Source organism: Balaenoptera physalus (genome assembly GCF_965194825.1).
Source record: "Balaenoptera physalus genome assembly, chromosome: 1".
Classification (NCBI taxonomy): Eukaryota; Metazoa; Chordata; class Mammalia; order Artiodactyla; family Balaenopteridae; genus Balaenoptera; species Balaenoptera physalus.
The window spans coordinates 161785659-161800467 of NC_138882.1; the positions used below are offsets into that span (position 1 = coordinate 161785659).

At 42.7% G+C, this 14809-nt stretch overlaps 1 protein-coding gene across 6 annotated transcripts in view; it reads left to right on the top strand.

The window, feature by feature from the left end:
* Nucleotides 1-5217: 5217 nt before the first annotated feature.
* The window catches only part of FOXJ3 (forkhead box J3), a 133084-nt gene continuing 123492 nt past the window's right edge, over nt 5218-14809 (top strand). For all 6 annotated transcript variants that reach the window (XM_082466269.1, XM_082466268.1, XM_082466272.1 and 3 more), the window contains exon 1: nt 5218-5408. The gene's annotated coding sequence lies outside the window, so the exon portion shown is untranslated. The remainder of the gene's footprint in view (nt 5409-14809) is intronic.

The window sequence follows — 14809 nt, forward strand, 5'->3', positions numbered from 1 at the left end:
ATGTTCCTAATCACACAAGAAACGCTCAATAAATATTACCCACGCCCCACCACTCTCCACCCAGCATTGGGGTTTCTTGATCATTCTTATTCAGCCCATTAGGCACAGAGTTGGTCAATAAGTTCAAAACTTGAAATCAAATAGTTGCTTCTTAAATACCATGTTTGTACCCAGAGTTTCAGGATCCTTCAGGTTGCAAATTTTGGCTGCTCTTTCCTACTCACCAGTTTCCTTTCATTCTATGATTCCAAAAGATGCTGCTTACTCACTGAAGAGAGGAGATCTCCTCTGCTCCCACTCTACTTGAACACCTTCTCTCTCACTCTTCCTAGCACCACCCAAGTTTCATCTTCATCACTGCGTGTACATAATGTAAGGACTTTATTTAATCTACGCATTTGTTCATGTTTGTTCAGCTGTCTCCATGCTGTTGTGTCTTTCATGATGCTTTTAATTAGCTCGGTTGATTCTGAGAGTGGAGGCAAGCCAAGGTTTGAGCCAGGTGGTTACAAGGAAGATGGATGGGAGGGGGTGTTGGGGAGGTAGGTGGTATGAGTGCACTAGTGCGAATTCATTGCCAGAACTATGAAAAAAATTTAGGCTTCTGCCTTTTACTGGGGAGAAATTGTCTAAGTTACCCCTTTCTTGTGAGAATGATTAAGCAGTAGGGTGTTTGGGAAGGATCACATTTTGCCTTACTGATAAAATCTGAGGTTAACACCAAGCTCCTAGAGGGCAGGAACTCAATTTATGGATGGTTTATGTAGAGCGATATGGTCTAGATTCATCAGTTATTTCTTTTCATCAGCCACTAGTGTTTAATGACCACTTATAAGACTGTAATTTCTGTGGCCTCTACTTTTCTCATATCCACCCAACCTCTTTGCACAAGCTTTCCTCCTCTACCCCAAATTTTCTTTCTTTACTCCCAGGCCTGCTTCTGTCTCTATGGCAAACTCCTACTTATTTAGTCAGACTTAGCCTTAACTTTTACCTTTAAGAGTGAAGCTTTCTTTGGTGCCCCCATCCCCATCCAATCTGACAGAGTTAAGCCTTGCTTTTTTTTTGTTCCCATGGCACAAGTACAAATCTCTACAAATTGCACAGGCATTAACTTTTGACATGTCTGTTTTTCCAGAAGCCTAGGAGCCCATTGAAGGTGGGAAATTTATTTATCCCCTTTTGATTCCCTAGTGTTTAGCCCAACACCTGGTATAGAGTAGTTGTTTGATAAATGATTCTTGAATGCTTTTTAACTATGCAGAGTGACCAACACCTAACAAACACCCAAGTGTTATAATTAAATAGCAGTTAGTGGTGCTGAGAGCTTCCCAGTGGCCTCTGTATTTTTAGGAAATCTAATACATGAAATATAAGGTATTATATAAAGATACCCAGGGAATCTGGAAGGCTCCTTCAGGGCTGGGAATGATAGGAAGGGCTCTCTCATGTTTTTCTCTCTCCCCTTTGCAGGTCTTGGCTCATTTTAAATTCATTTCTCATTTTCTGCTTTCCTCTTACCATAAATAAAGAGGGAGAAAGGATTGGGTGAAGCCTCATTTGTCTAAAGGCGGCTGTGGGTCACGTGAAGTGTTGAACACCCCACTGTTGATGCACAGCCAATGCCGAATCAAGGTTTTGTAGGGCTATTGCAGTCCAGTTTGGGACTGTGTTTATTTTAGGGAATTTATAATCCAGGTGAGGCTGGGAAAAGATTGCAAACAACACAAAACAATAAAACTTCTATCTCATTGCTTTGAGCAATCTATTTCTCTTAAGGATCTGTCCCCTGAGTTGGATACCATTTTCTCTTTGAGGGCTCACCTGCTCCACACTCGCCCTCCCAGACCACTCTCATCTCCGGAGACTATGAACTACTCTTCTGTGCTGACGCTCGACCTTGTCCATAATGATGATTGTCTTCGGCGGCCTTTATTTTATGGCAGCCTGTGCCTGATCTCTTTTGCTACATAGCTATGATTATAGTTCCTATTTAATAGGCCAGGAAATGGAGACTAAGAGAGACTAAATAACTTGACGTAGGCACACAGGAAGTAAGATGTAAAACGTGAGATTGAACCCAAGTCTGTCTTCCCAATCTGAGCTTTAAGCTTTTCCTGCCCACCCCCAACCCCGCCCCCGCTGTTCCAGAATCCCCCCTGCTTCTATGGCCCTTACAACTTTTTTAGGGGGGGTGGGAGGTGGAGTGCTCCTCAGCCTTTGACATTCTGGGGCTTGTGATTCTTTCATTCTCAGACTGCTGATCCCCAAGCCCCCAAGCCCATTCTGGCAGCTATCCAGAAACATCTTTCTACTCTCTTACTCCATCATCGGCTGACTCCACTCAAGTGGCTCAGAGAGATTCCTGGTTTGGGACTTTGATAACCTTGATTCCCAGTCTCAGGTTAAAACCTGGTGACTATTGGCCTCAGTTTCTTCTTCTGGCAAATAGGTATAGTCTCAGTTTTGCCCATCTCCTTAAATGCATGACCCAGACTGTCCTTTAGTACCCTTCTGCTTATAGCACCACTCAGATGATAGTGGGCTTTGAGACCTAAAGAGCTGAGAAGAAGACAAGTGTTACCTGTGCTATAAAGGATCCACCCAGTGGCCCAAGAAAGAACCAGGAACTTCTGATTCCCTTGGCAACTCGGTAGAAGAGGGAACTTCTACCCTTCTGTCAGGCAAGCTGGCAAGGGTGGCCACTTCTATCTCCCTTATCACAGTGTACTATAATTATCTATTTGCTTCCCACTAGGCTGTGAGTTCTTAAAGTATAGAGACTGTATCTCATTTATCCTACTAACTGCTACCAGCCTGGTCCAAGCCATCATCCTGCACCTAACTAATGGAGCCTCTGGCTTCCACCAATGTCCATACACCATCGACTCTTAGCACATAGCCAGGGTGATCTTTGGAAAGCGCGAATCGGATCTTATCACTCCTCTGTTCGAAGCCCTGTGTTGGTTCCTCTTTAGCCAAGACCCTTACAATGGCCTACAAGACCCCACTCTCTGACCTTATCTCCTATTCCTCTCTCATTTGCTTACCCGGCTCCAGTTGTCCTGGCCTCCACTATTTTTAACACTTCCAGGAATACTTTCACTTCAGGGCCTTTCCACTAGCTGTTCCTTCTGCCTGGGACACTCTTTCCCATACAACGCATGGCTCACTCCCTCACCTCTTTCAAGTTTCTCATTAAAGTCACCTTATGAATTGGGCTCTCCCTGATGGCTCTATTTAAAATCCCATTCTGTAAAACTGGAATTGGAATAGCTGTTATGAATCTACCTTCATTTCTCTTCCACTAAGTCTTCTTTGCCACCCCTATTACTTTGCTCTACGAGTCTAGATTTTTTGGATAACTTCCCCCTCCTTTCCTCTAAATATTTTCCTTTCTCCCTTCCTTTTGCTCCAGTGCAGATCTAAAGCCATTCACCTATATTAATGCATGAGTTTACTTGACGAAAGAGGTGAGGTGTATTGAAACAGAAAAATATGTGTTCTCAGCTGAGGAGAAGCTGGAAAGGGAGTTGGACTCAGAAGACATTAGGTTTGAGTCTCAGCTTAAGTTTTTAGCCCTCTCAGCTTCAATTTCATCAGCTGTAAAAATGAACACAGGAGTCCTACCTTAGGGACCTGGTGAAAGCACTGAATGAGAGGTCAAGTGAAAGCACCTGGCATGTGGTCTCTACTAGCTGCAGAAGCTTGGCTTATTCTCCACTGAAGCCCCAGCACCTAACGCATGGTTCAGTTGAAGTAAATGAACACATTATTGATGAAGAAACGGTTGATGTTAAAAAAAAATCCCACCCCCCCCCCTCCAGTTTTCCTCATACCTCTTACCCTGGTCTATTTTTTTCCCCCCATAGCACTAAACACCTTCTATCACACCAAATTCTTTTCTTGTTACGTTTATCATCTTTCTCTCCATACTTAGATGATAGCTCTAAGAGGGAAGGGTATTTCCACCCTGCCCCCCTCTTCTATTCACTGATCCAACCCAAACACTAAAATAGGGTCTGACAACCTTAGTAGTGATCAGCAAATATTTGTTGGATGAGTGAATGAATCTTTTAATCTTCAGAATCTTGCTGGAGTCTTATGTAGAAAAGGAATATAGGAGTACTTTGAATCCTGAGTGCCTAGAAATGCTTGGTAAATGGCAGGTGTTCAATGTTTGCTGAAGCAATTGGGTACTCAGCTCTTTACCGGAGGTCTTCATCTGATCTATATGAGACCTACATCGAAAGAGGTTCCCAAGGTCAATTCACTCAGGCCTCTCCTTTTCATCTCGTCCAATCAACCTAGTATTCATCTAACAAATTATCTGAGTTTCCAAATATTGAGTATCTACTATGAGTTCAAAAGCATGCTTGGTGCTATATGTGACTAACGCAAAAGAAGCAACAGCAAGTAATAAGTCTGAATGTAATTAAATGTGAAATTACAGGGCAGATTTGCAGTGCTGATACTTTAGAGAAAGAATCAGTGAAGACTGACTAGAAGTAAATTCCAAAGTTCACAAGTCGCCCAACTACCCTTCCAAGCGCTCCACCTGTTGATAGCAAGGACCATAACCTGGGCAGCAGCTTTAGAATGAGAAGGTCTTTCAGAGTTACAAATCCTTTGTTTTAAGGAGTAGGAAACCAAGGCTAGGCACAGGAGAGGCCTCGGCAGAGATGGGTCTAGAACCCGGGACTTGTGACATTCTGGAAGAAGTGTCCTGAAGGTCCAAGGTGCCTTTGTGGGGGTCGTAGAATCCGTGGTGCCCGGTCTTCCGGAGAGGCTAAGGTGCCTATCACTAAGGTGAGGTGGAGGGGGTTAGGGGAGAGGTCACAAGGCGCCATTCCCCCGGGGGACGGGACCCCGGAATCCCTGGGCAGGCTCCCAGGCGGAGGTCCCTGCTGTCCTCAACTAAAGAGCTGCCCCCGCCGCCCTCCCTCCCCGGCCGCCACTCTGAGGAGTAGAGACCCCCGCCCCCCCCTCCCCCGCAAGTCGCTCGGAGCTGCCGGCGGCTGGCTGATACCTGCAGCACAGAACCAAGGCCCCGGGAGTCCCAGGGCACTACTTGTTCCAGCGGAGGGATCACAAGCGCGTTGCCACAGCTGTGACCGCGGAGGAGTCGTGACGCCGCTGACGCCGTGCCGGTGGCGCAGCGACGTCGCAGGAGGCGGGGGCGGCGGCGGCGGGGGCGGCGGCGGCGGGGGCGGGAGGGGGAGCGGGTTGGGAAGTAGTTCCGGGTGCGCGGCCCCGGATGTTGGCTGTTCTCGCTGCCGCCGCCGCTCTCGGCGCTGCTCCGGGCCTCGGCCGCTCGCACAAGGCACCGTTGGGACGTTTCCCGGGGGGCGGAGACGCACACAGCGGCCGGGGGCTCGGCCGGGCCGTACCGGCCTGCGCAGCCTGAGGTGAGCGCCCGCTGCCGGGGTGGTCGGGCCGGGACGGCGGGCGAGGAGGCGGGGCCGGGGCATCTCCCGGGACGGAGGCAGGGGCTGCTCTCCGCGAGACTCCCTCTCCCTTTTCACAGCCGCAGTCGCGTCGCGGGGCGGGCGGCGGGCGGGGCGGGGCAGGGGGCCCGGGCCCAGGCTGAGGCCTGACGGGCGGCGAGGGCTGGGTCGCTCCCTCCCCCGCGGCGCTTCTCAGCTGCTGCTGCTCCTCAGCGGGGAAGCGGCGGCTCCGCGCCTCCCGCCCCTCCCCCAGGCGGGGCCCGGGGGAGCCAAACTGGGTTCCCGGGGGCGTCGAGTCCGAGGACAGTGGCCGTCTTCCCTCCGTGACCTGCCCCTAGCCTGGGCTAGCCCCCTTTCCCGGCACGATGCGGCTTCTTCCCTTCAAGCTCCGGGGTGCCTTTCGGCCGGCGAGGCGGCCAGTACCTCGCGCGTCGGAGGTGCCCTTCGGCGTGAGGAGGCCCGTGCGGGGGCCTGCGTTCCCACCCATCCTGTCGCCGTGTCCTTTACCGGCATTGGGCAGAGGCAGCCGTCCCATGCGGACGTGTTGCTGTCCTGTGTGTGTTGCATCCTGCCCACGTGGTAGGGTGTCTCCCCTCCACCCCTCTCCATTTTTGCAGCTAGTGGGAAGGGAGGTTAAAGCGGGGTGGTTTTTACTCTGTGATTTCCTCCGCGTGGCGAGGAAGGTGTTAGGGTCAGTTTGCTTTGCCGAGGCATACTGTTGGTCAGCTGGAAGAAGCAAGAGTTGTACTCTCTGAAATTGAGACCAGTAGGGGACTTGGTTTCATTGACATCTTCCTCCTCTTCGTTTAGCTGCTCTTGTTCTTTTCTCTACCATTTAATCCTAAAGAGAGACTAAATAGGCTTTAGCTGCTGATGCATTGAGGTGCATAGTTTTCACTTCTCTATTCTACTTTTTGTGTGTATGGTTGGCGAAGGGTTTTCTTTTCTGTGTTGTGCAATCCACGCCTCAGTTGTTCCTAGTTGGATTCCTGAATGAGCTGAGTTGGGCTGGCCAGGGAGTTAGAGATTGGTGGGCATCTTTCTTGTCTTTTCCTAACGTTTACTTTATTTTTTCCTTTTGTTTTGTTTGCCAGTGAAGCAGGCGTGCATGTCATGGATGTGTTACATGCATAGCTCTTTATTTGCAAGGCAGCACTAGGTAGTTTTCACAGAGTCACTCGTTTCGTGGGAGCTCTTTTATTTCACTTTTCCTCTCTTTCTGTTGAGTATCATTGCACTCTCTGGTTTTTGAAGCTGTTTTTGAAACGTGTTTTGAGTAGTTTCTTTCCTTAATGTCTCTTCCAGGTTAAGGTTTCCATCTTCCTGTGTTTTGCTCTTTTGTGACCACAGATTGCTCCCTTAACTGGGAACAGGACACGGTAGCAATGAGAGAAGCCTTGTATTCCTCCTAGACTTCAGCAGATATTTATAGAAAAGCAATAACTCCTCTCTGTTTTTCTCTTTGGGTAGCATCTAGAGATTTGATTGAATTTTTTAGTTTTTTAGATATCTTTTCTTTTTGTGTTTCTTGGAGTTAAGGTGAATCATTTTCTTGGTTTTGTGCTGCTGAAGATGCTGGGGTCTTCCTCATGCTTTTATTAGGTATTTTTTTGGATGGGGTCAGGACATGTTTATTTTGGCTCTTTTTGGTTCATTAGTTTGGTGAAATGAAAAATCCTCATATTTTGAAGTCACTTTTTAGATTCCAAAATGGCTAGTTCTTTTTCTTGGTTTTTCACATGTGCATTCTCTTTGAGTGTATGTTTGTTTGTTTGTTTTTTCTTTTATCTCGTACAGTTGTTAGTATATTCTCCTTCTAGGTATGTAAAATAAAAATATTTAAATGCAGATTCTGTCCGCCCTCACCATGGTAAGTATGGGTGGGGCAGTGGAAAATAGAGAATGTTGTTCTGATACATTCTGAGGCATATTTATTTAGTTAAGTCAGTCAGCATTTGTGTACTTCTGCAAAATACAGTGCTACGTGTGAAGTGGTCTGTGTGACGAGACACAAGGAATAAAATATGTGGTCTCTTCACACTTCTGTTGGGGAAACAACATGTAACATGCATCATTCATAATTCCAAGCAACATCAAGCTCCTGGTTGGGATAACGGTGCAGCCAAAGTCAGAGGTATAAGTAAGATTTGGAAAATTTGGAATTTTCAAAGGGCAAGAGATGTATTTAGTGAAGGGGTATTTGCAAAGACATAGACGTGGCAATGTACAAAAGATATTGAGCAGTTTGACTGGCATAGGGAATCTGTATTGGTGAATAAGAATAAATGAGTTTAGGCTTGGTGAGTGTGTATTGATGGAGGACCTTATTAAGGATATAGGGTTTAATTTGATGGGGTACCACAGTGGGTTCTAAAGATTGAGAGTAAGATGATGCATATTGTTACTGAGGAAGGTTTTCATAATTAGTTGAGTGTTCTGGAGTAGGAAGACTGACTTAGAAGGCTCTTGGAGAATTTTAGAAACAAGATGATGAGGGTCTGAGATAAAATGGTGATGTTTGGAATAAAATAATAGCTAACATTTATTGAGTACTGTATGCCAGGCACAATGTTCTAAGCTATTTACATGTATTTAACTCATAAAATCTTCATAATAAGGTCTTATTATTCCTATGAAGAAACCGAGTTACAGAAAGATTAAGTAACTTGCCCTAAATCCTATAGAGAGTAAGCAGCAGAGCCAGGATTTGAACCCAGGCAGTCTTGCCTTTGAGCTTATGCATTTAATCTTTATATTGTCCCTATGAAAGAGTGTATAGAATATGTAAGAGGATGTATGTTTGAGTAAAAATTAATTTGAACTTAGCGATGATTGAATGTGTGCCAAGGGAAGAGAGCAAATTAAACATTAAAAGATTAAAGCCTAGAATCCTGGGAGAATGGCTGATAATGATGAGGAAATTAGGAAAGTGTCACTGTGAAGATAAATGAGCTAAGGTGGGTTATGGTCAGCACTTCGATTGTATACAATCAAGTTTTCAATAAAAGGCTAGTCTTCTGCAACTCCCGATAGCCTTTTCTCCTTGCTGGTTTTGCTCTGGAAATGCAGGCTAGTTTAATATTAATCTAAGCAAAACAATTAGAAAAACAGATCTGTTCAAAAGAAAAAATATATAGGAATTATTTTGGTTGAGCCATACCACTGCTTCCCAACCTTAGTGAAGATAATCAAGATTTGAATAGAGGAATCCTGTAGTATATCACTATAAGATGAACAGAGATACAGTGTAGGTTGTGCACGTACCAGGGCTGTATTTGGTAGTAAAAAAAAATATGTGAGTAGATGAGTGTTGGAGGTTAGTAGCATGATGGCGAAAGAACTTTGAGGTTTGGAACTGTGGGTGACATTATAGGCTAATAGGTAAAGCATTCTGAGAAGAACCAGGAAGTACATCAGTGCCACAGAAGCCAAGGATAGGAAGGATAGTGTGGTAGACAGTATCAGATGTAGTCTCAAAGTTCAGAAACAATGATCATGATGAAAAGACTATTGAACTAGGACCAGGAGGTGATTTGTAACCTTAGAATTTTGAAAGGAAGGATAAGAAGAGATGCCAGATTTGCTTTCCACAGAAGGCTTTGTAGAGATGTTGTGGTCTGGTGTGGTAATTCTTAGTATTTTCTCCTATGCTTCCTCCAGTCCCATTCTTGTCCACATGTCCGAGCTACTCAAATATCAGAAAGCTCACTTTTTTTCTTTAAAGAAAAGAAACGTGTTCTAAAGCCAGTGATTTTGTACTTCGTTTCTCTCACACGTTTTATTCTTTTTTTAAAGTTTTACTGAGATAATTCACATACTATACAATTCACCCATTTAAAGTGTACAGTTCAGTGATTTTTAGTATATTCACCAAATTGTGCAGCCATCACCACAATCATCATCCCAAAAGAGAAAGTCTGTAACCGTTAAGTCACTCTCCATTTCCCCCTCATTCCCCAGTCCTAGGCAACCACAAATGTACTTACCATCTCTGTAGATTTGCCTATTCTGAACATTTTGTATAAATGGAATCATACAGCATGTGGTCTTTTGTGTCTGGCTTTTTTCACTTAGCATAGTGTTTCAAGGGTAATCCATTTTTGTAGTATGTATCAGTATGTCCTTCCTTTTTATTGTTGAATATTCCATTGTATGGCTCTACTACCTTTTATGTATCCACTTATCAGTTGATGGACATTGGGATTTCTTACTCTTTTAAAAATCCTCCCTATCTTCATTTTAATCTTCACCCTGCCAACTTCATCCCTCTCATGGCTTGTCTTTTAGATTATAACCTCTACTATGCATTCTGCTAGGCACTGGGGATATAAAGATGAGTACGACATGGCTTTTGAACATTCATATGGTGTGTTTATGGTTTACATATGTTTTCTCATGTGTTATCTATTTTATCACGCAACAACCCTGTGATGTAGGCAAAGCTTTTTTTAAGATGAGTAATTTGAAGTTTAGATTAGGTGACTTGCCCAAGATTGCCCAGTTAAGTCAGTGTTGGAGCAATTAGATCATCTCAGTGCATGTCCATTGCTATTTCCACTTCTCTATGCTGCTATTCTAACTTAAAGGAGCCTCTTGTGAATTCCTGGAGAATTAGAGAGGTTGGAAAATCCCCTTGCTTAGGGAACCAGTAACTTTTAATGTTTGATCTTAAGGACATAAAATGAGATTTTTTCTTACTGCATTCTGTCACTTGTTTGTGATTTAGATAAGTCATTTCATATTTCTGCCTTTCTTTCAGAACTTTATTGGGGATTAATGTGATGATGGTGATAGTGGTAGTGGTAATAATAATAGCTAATGTTTTCTGAGGCCTTAGTATGGGCTCAAAAGTGTTCTAACTATTTTTCATTTATTATTCATATAACCCTCACAACAACTCTAAAAGGTAGGTTTTTTTGTTATCAAAAATTTATAGATGAGGATACAGGCATAGAGAGGTTAAGTAACTTGCCTAAGGGTATGTAGCTAGGGATGGAAAGAACCAGGATTTGAACCCCTGCAGTCTATTTTCAGAACTCAGTGACTCTTAATCACTGTACTGTTACTGTGTTATGAATTAATAGAGGGTATTATTTCAAGTAAGGGTATGACCAGAATATGAAGATTGGATTTTGAATGTAGTTGGGGAAACAAACAGCAAAATTAAGTTGACATTGCATCCACATTTCTTTTAAATATCAATCTAACACTTCAAGTGTACAGAGATGCGTGTTGTTTAGGCATCCAGGTACATTTTTTTCTGTTTATCCTTGCTAATAGCCTCTCAACTCAGAAATTGCATTATTTTCAGTGCTCTTCACTGTCAGCTTTGTTAGTCATTAGCTTTCCACATTGCCGCTATTCAGAAACCTTGGCTTAGGACAGCTAAAGCTTACTTTAACCTCTCCTGAGCCTCCCTTTAACTGTGAATCTTTGTTTTCCATTTTGAACAGTTAGCCTTTCAGTCCTAGATGGAGGTACTCTTTACCTCCTCCACCCCAAAACTCAGAAAACACCACAGAGGCATTTTATAACAACTGTCAAAAAATTTGACCATCTTATTTGGCATAACTGGATTTTAGTGCACAAATAACAAGAACCAAAGCACAGTGTTTTGGTTAAAGAGATTGACTTATACTGAAATTGGAAAAGGCATCTGCTATACAGGATTTTGGATTTAATAGAATTTGTTTAAAAAAAAAAAAAAAGAATTTGTTATAACCAGATCAACAAAGCATTATGAGCCATGTGCTGGGACATGGAAATAGCTTTGTTATATGGAACCAGATGTATTTATAACAATGGCATTCTACTTATTTTAAGTAATCTTTTGTAGTTACGTACCTTGGCTGCTGTTTTACTTGGCATATCAGCTGATAACCTGAGAATGCAATGTCTTTCAAAGTGGTTATTACTTTTCTATAGAATTGAGACAAAACAACTGAAATGGAGAGCAAATGAGACTCATATGGTGTCAAACTTTAATGCTGTAACAAGAGAAAATACTGGGTAAGTATGAATATGATACAAGCTAATTAGGACCATTTTCAATAAGAACTCTTTGGCACCATTAAGTTTAGTTTCTAGTAATTACTAAACTACTCTGGTTGCTCTAAGAATTTTACTGTAAATCTAAAGTGATTTCATTTTGGTATAATCAGTTTGTTGTTCGCACTGCCCTGTCTGACTTATTTCCCATCAACAGGTAAAGTAGTCTGTTATGGGATGCAGTAAGAGAAACTTGTTAGAACATAGTCCTAGAAAACTCTTCTGAGCTGAATGCTAACAATTTGGAGGTGGGCAAAGTCTTTGGGTGGAAGTTTTTAGAGAGAGTCTAGAAATCTGGCATGTTGACCGTCTTTGTTTGGGGTGCTGTAACATGCCACAGATTGGGTAACTTATAAACAACAGAAATTTATTGCTCATCGTTTTGGAGGCTGGAAGGTCTTAAGATCAAGTGCCAGCATGGTCACCTTCTGGTGAGGGTCCCCTTCTTGGGTCATAACTGGCACTTTCTTGCTGTGTCCTCACATCGTGGAAAGGGCAAGGGATCCCTCCTGGATCTTTTATAAGAGGCTAGTCCTATTCATGAAGGCTCTGCCCTCATGATCTAACTACCTCCCAAAGACCCCACGTCCTAATATCATCATCTTTGGGGGTTAGGATTTCAACATACAAATTTTGGGGGGACACAAACATTTAAACTCTAGCATTGGCTATTTTTTCATTATTTTCAAATAATATATATGTCATGGATTCCATTGAAGACTTGACTGATTATCCTAGGATGACCCTGTGTGTGAAGGAGACTTTATCTAGTAACTTAGTTTTAGCTAAAGTTTTTACCTGGAGTACAAAGCTAAAACCTGTAAATGAATTCTACCTAGAGGGAGTCCTGCCCATTGATATAATGGTGTCAAGGATATAAGACTGATCTTCTGATTGATTGGTAAAGTGCGGTGCCAGTGTCACCTTATTAAAGATTTCAGAAGTTGAAATTGGCTTTTTCTACGGCTGAGACCTGGCCTTACTGTGAAACATAGATTTGTGAGAGAATGGATGAAGGGAGGAAGACTGCTAGAACTCATTAATAACAATTTCAAATTCTGTTTGCTTACAGAGAGATGGGATTGGGAGGGGGTGCAGTATGGTAGAAAGAAGTTATTAATATCCTAGATTTTGGCTGGTGTGTATATGGGTATGTATTAAATTATTAAAAGGAACTAAAAAGTTTCTGTGGCTTGGCTGTAGAACTTTGGGAAATTAATTACAGATACAACAGTCAAATATGCTGCAGTCAGGAGCAGGTTGACTCTTCTGAATGAAGATGGAGCAGACTGTCATGGAAGGAGATAAACAATATATGGCCTCAGTTTTTGCTAGTGTGGTTGGGTCTGTGAATCTGTGACATGCTTTACCTGTCTACCCTGTGTAAGGACCTGTTGATGGTATTGTCTCACATGTGTATACGTAGATAGTAATCACCATCAGAAATGGCATCTTTGTGTATCAGGGAAGTCATGTTTTATGTCTATTATAGGGCATGTGTGTGCTGGAAAGATTTCCACCTTAATTTAAATAATACTTTATGAAAAGCTTTTTCTCTGATCTATTAGAAAAACAGTCCTGTGATATAGGTAAGGCAAATAATATGCGTATTCCTGTTGACAAATGGAGAAAATGAGATACAAGCTAAGATTGACTTAATGTCACTCAGTTATTTAATAGAGCAGAGACAGGAGCCTAGATCCTGCATTCTGTCTCTAGTCTTGTACTCTTTAGTAGAAAGCTGACAAGGTTTTTTTTTAAAAACTTACATTGCGTTCTTATTTATTGATTGATTGATTGCTGCGTTGGGTCTGCGTTGCTGCACGTGGGCTTTCTCTAGTTGTGGCGAGCGGGGGCTGCTCTTCCTTGTGGTGCGCGGGCTTCTCACTGTGGTGGCTTCTCTTGTTGTGGAGCACAGGCTCTAGGTACACGGGCTTCAGTAGTTGTGGCACGCGGGCTCAGTAGTTGTGGCTCATGGGCTCTAGAGCGCAGGCTCCATAGTTGTGGCGCACAGGCTTAGTTGCTCTGTGGCATGTGGGATCTTCCCGGACCAGGGCTCAAACCCGTGTCTCCTGTATTGGCAGGCGGATTCTTAACCACACTGTGCCCCCAGGGAAGCCCTGCTGACAAGGTTTTTATGAAGCACACACTTGGATTTCTGAGGTAGAAATTAAAGTTTAAGAACCCCAAAGGACCTGGGCTCCTTGGAGGAGAACTTGTCTTGTGATAATGTCAGACTAGGGTACATAAAACTGTTGAGAGCAGCTTCTTCCTTTGTTAAATTTGGGTCCATTTCCAGTAGTTGGATGCATTTTTACTTGAACTTGCATTCTCTGTCTTTGTGAATTCTGGAAGTAAGGAGGAGATGGAATCAGAAGGGAAACTTCTAAGGATTACTAAATAGCAGATTTGGTCTTATTATTATGAAAGTATACATTTATAAAAATTTAGAGAATGAGGAATTGTACCTGGAACATTTAGAGATTGAGGGTGCTTGGGTTTCTACCATAGTGCGAACGTATTGTTTTTTTGCCGGTGGGCAGGAAGAGTGACAGTATATAAAGAACTTATAACTCCACAGAAAAAAAGACTGGGAAAGAAAGCATCACGTTGGGTAGTCTTTATTTTCTCCTTTGAACCTGTTTATATTTTCTATAAGTTCTCTACAGTGAGCATATAACATTTTTATAGTCTTCTGTTTTCTAGTCTTTAAAAAATAAACGTATGATTTTTATGGTTCAAATGAGAATTTGGAAAAATGTGAATCGTAGCACTTTTGAAGAGTAGTTTAAACACTGGTGCTTTCAAAGTATTTTGCTTTTTAGGCAGTTATGTTAATAAATCAGTTTGATAAATTATTTGATTATAATCTTATAGGTCAAGTTGTGGGTGTATTAAGTGTTCTGGGTTTTTCTTTGCATTAGAAATTGGTCATTTAGCTCTGCTGGTCAATAAATTAATTTTAGTCCCCCAGAAGCAACCAAGAAATTAGGTTTACATATAGTAATTACTTATCAATAAATGACCTAAAAATAGCACTCTGACTTATAGTGAAAACTGGATTTAAGAATCTACTCATCTGCTTTCATTTCCTTTGCAGATTTCTAATAAGAAAAACCAAATTGTCAGTGATTCTTTAAGGTACTTGTTTTCATCCAGGGACATTGGACTCAGTTTCTCTCATTCATTTGCTCATTTATTCACCATGTGTTACGTCCTGGGAACTGTACTAAATGCTGGGGACACAAGTAACTGATAGGGTCCCTGCCATCAAAGACTACAGCTTTTGGTTTGGGAGAGACATCAGAAGAGAG